Raw genomic sequence first — 3,995 nt, 5'->3', positions numbered from 1 at the left:
CCCCCCACCACAAAACAAAAAACACTCACGAACGCGGTTTGTATCTCTCACACATCCACGTAGGTGGGGGACGTGCACGAAGAGAAGAGGTGCATGCACGGCGCACGTACTCCCGTCTCTTTCCCATCCACACCCGCGCGGGTACACAGTGGAGCTCATTTCTGTACGAAAAAGGCAGCCCACGTGGTAATTTGGCACGTGTACTGGTTGTCCACTTGGTGGAGGGAGGATCGTCTACCACGGGTGAACAAACAAATTGCGACTTGACGCGTTATATTAAATTAAAAAAGAGGCAAACCATGTGGGGCCTACCTTAGAGGCAAGGCTCTATACACTGGAGTACTTTTGATGTGTCCCGTCAACTCGCAGAACAAGGAGAAGCTTGCTTAGTACGCTGTCTCCCCCGCCCACGGGCGCAGTGGCTCGCAGGATGAGGTGAAGCTTGCTCCTCCCTCGCCCATGCGCGCAGTGGCTCGCAGAACAAGGAGAAAAATTTACTACTCCCTCTGTTTACTCCTCGTCCCTACTACCTTGGGTATAGAGATTATATCATGTTGTTTGGAATATATATGTCCTTTAGTAGATTTCAATATGAACTACTAGTACATACTCCAAACACTGATGTATATAGACGTATTTCAGAGTGTACATTCACTCATTTTGCTCCGTATGTAGTAGCACTCAGTTTGGGTGTTCGGCAGAGTGCATGGAGGGTGCATGAGTCCACACTAGTTTAGCACAAATACACTAGAAGCATGCATGAAGAGAGCATGCATGAAGAGGGAACAACTATGCTGAGACGAGAACGCAACCAAACACACCTTGTATGCCACGCATATTCATACCATTTGTGCCTTTCTACTTCACTTACTGCGCTACATTACTCAGGTTCGTACGTCCACTCCTGGGTACATGTTCGTCTCATAGTTCCAGTGCCACGTGTTCTTCATATAGATGGAACGATCGTTGCATAACACGTGCGCCTTGATGCTAGATGTCTCGCGTGTTGGCAAAAGGATGAACAAAGCTCACGTAAAAAAATAGAGTGGAAGAACATAGATTCTGGACGACCGAGAAGGAGCAAGGAACCTCATGATGGAGCATCTGCACTCATAATATTTAATATTATTCAGCGATATAAAATTAACCAATCATCTCCACAGTGGACTGGAAGAGTACGAAACATGGCAGCCCAGTGTAGTTACATCATACTAGTACATGGCTAACCCACGCTATCACCATATTTCTTGGCTTCCATGTGACACCTATCTCTAGTAATCCAGCAGCCTGTATCGCTTCTCCCTCCTCGTCTCTATCAAAGTGCGGCGGGCTGGCATTTCTGCCGTCTATTGAGGTCGGTTAACTATCACATGTTAGCGACATGCCAAGAGCATTCTAAAAAAAATTCCTTTCACGTTCCGTTTTCAAAAAGAAAAAATCCTTTCACGTACGTGTTTGCTTGTATGCTTTGAGCAACTTGCATGTACTATACTGCTCTTGTTTGATACTCTAACTTAGCTAGAGGTTAGACTAACTCATGACTAACCCTGAACTAACTGTAGTAAAGAGGTGTTTGGGTGACAGGGTTAGATTGAGAATAAATGCACTTCATGGAGAGAGAAAAGTGATTTTTTAGTGGTCCCAATGAGAACTATCTCCAGTTAGCACCTCTTGGTTGGGATAGTTTTTATTGGTGGGTTCGGTGCAACTTGCTCCAATTTAAACCCTCATGCTTGGATACTTTAGGGCTATTTGAGCCCCAACTAGCTCAAACTAACTCTAATAACCCATGGATCCAAACAGGGCCTATGGCCAGTCTCGACGCGGAGCAGTCGTGTGCACCGGGAAGCGGCACTCTCTCGGCCGTCGTGCCACTTCCAAGCTGGCGCTAGTGAGAGGTCACCTCCGCTCTGGCTGGGCATTAATGCGGCACTGACGCTCCAGGGCGACGCTGACCGTTTCACGCGGGAAGTGCGCGCTGGCAAGGGAGTATATGTTCTAAACTGTTTCAGACGTATTTTAGAGTGTACATTCACTCATTTTGCTCCGTATGTAGTAGCACTCTCCCTCGCCCCTAGACCCTCGCCCACGTGGTGGACGTGCAACAATTCATTCGCTCTCATATAGCCAGAACGATATATACTGCACTACCATTATTGCTCGACTTCCCGAAGAGGCGAAGAGCCAATCGCAAGGTTAATATTTTGGAGATGCCAAGCGCAAGGTTATAGGAGAACGAGTAGTAGGTGTCGCGTCATTTATAAATAATTAATTTTTTTCTTCAGTGCCATGTACGCAATATGATAGGTTCATATGGAGAGAAAAGGAAACCACTCCACTATATACATAGTCAGGACGGGCCAGCCTACACGGTTGCTTGCTGGGGTTGCTCTCTTCACACTCTCTCACACAAAATGACTGTGGCCACATCTCTAACATCCTGGCGGATCACATCCGCTTGGGGAAAGGGTGGATGCTTAGTGTAGATGCGGTGGCCGTCGCCGACGGTGAAAACCCACTTTCGGCACGTCCCGATCAGGGGTCCCCGCCGTTCTCTCTCACAAAGCCGGTGAGGTTGCCTTCATCCCTTGCTCACTGCCGCGACGTGGGCAGTTGCCGCCTCCCGCCGCCCTCCTCAAGGTTGAGCTACGTCCCTCAAGTACAACTCCCTTTACAGTCGGCTTGCACCACTGCTCCAGCTGCCCACATCACTCCGTGTGGATATTTCTCTACTTCTTTGCCTCGCACATACCTGATACCTCCATTGGCTTCTACGTACTGTATTTGTGATGAGCTTGTGTCTCATCAACTAGTCCTAGTAATCTTATTCTAATCACGCTTCTTCAATTTCTTTGCCACGGGGATGTTCATCTCGATTTTGGTGAAACTGCACAAAATGAACCGATGGTCAAAAGGTTGCAAACTTCATTTATTAGGCAGCTCGAATGTTGCCAGCAAATTGAAGCCTGGTCAGGGTTCACGGTTCAAGGGCTAGGGACTGCATGGATCGTTTTTTTCTTTAGCTGCCTCTGTTCCAAAATAGTGTCAACTTTAGTATTAGTACAACTTTGTACTAAAGTTTGCACAAAGTTGAGACTCTTATTTTGGAACAGAGGGAGTACATATTTGCTATGAGCTTTTTTTTATTGAACGCATGGCGTAGCTAGGACCCCTCCAATCTGTCAATCATTGAGATGCAATAGCATGCATGTTAGTCTCTTTTGTATTTGATGAAATGTTGCAACGGGCAACCTTGGACGCAAGATACATGTAACAGGAGCTGGAAGCTTCATAGCATTGTACAAATTTATCTCGCTGATAAATTACATTACGTACTAGTACTATACTAGTACTTCCTCCGTTCCTAAATATAAGTCTTTGTAGAGATTTCACCATTAACCACATGCGGATGTATATAGATGCATTTTAAGTGTAGATTCATTCATTTTGTTCCGTATGTAGTTCACCTAGTGGAATCTCTACAAAGACTTATGTACTAGTAATAGCTAGCCCCCACTACTAGGAATTCTCTATCCTCTCCTTGAGCCACATCATCAAAATTGATGTAGCCGTTAGATGAAGTAAATCAGTCATAATAGCCGTCTAATCTTGACGTTGAGAGGCTCCGCACTAAGCCACATGCAAGCATGCAGAAATACCGTGGCACATGCATGTGAGTGGGTTTTAAATCACATCAACAAGTCGGCATGCAAGCATGCACCGGTAGCATGCATGTAAGTGAGCTTTTAAGTCCCATTAACATGTCAAAAAGAAAAATATAATCCCATTACGCAGTAGGAGTTGGCTGATCTTTTTTCCTTACGTGGGATGATCTAAATGATGATGGGAGTTTATTTGGTTTGGCTACCACATTTGTCATGCGGTTATAGATTTTTTTTTAGTTCTATGAAATCGATAATTTTGCGCAGAGAGATATACCGTTGTTCCGCGGCAACGCGCGGGGACTCATCTAGTAATATTTAGGAACGGAGGGA

Source organism: Triticum aestivum, chromosome 1B (genome assembly GCF_018294505.1).
Source record: "Triticum aestivum cultivar Chinese Spring chromosome 1B, IWGSC CS RefSeq v2.1, whole genome shotgun sequence".
Lineage (NCBI taxonomy): Eukaryota > Viridiplantae > Streptophyta > Magnoliopsida > Poales > Poaceae > Triticum > Triticum aestivum.
The sequence above is the reverse complement of the archived record's forward strand: the minus strand, read 5'-3'. Positions refer to the sequence as shown.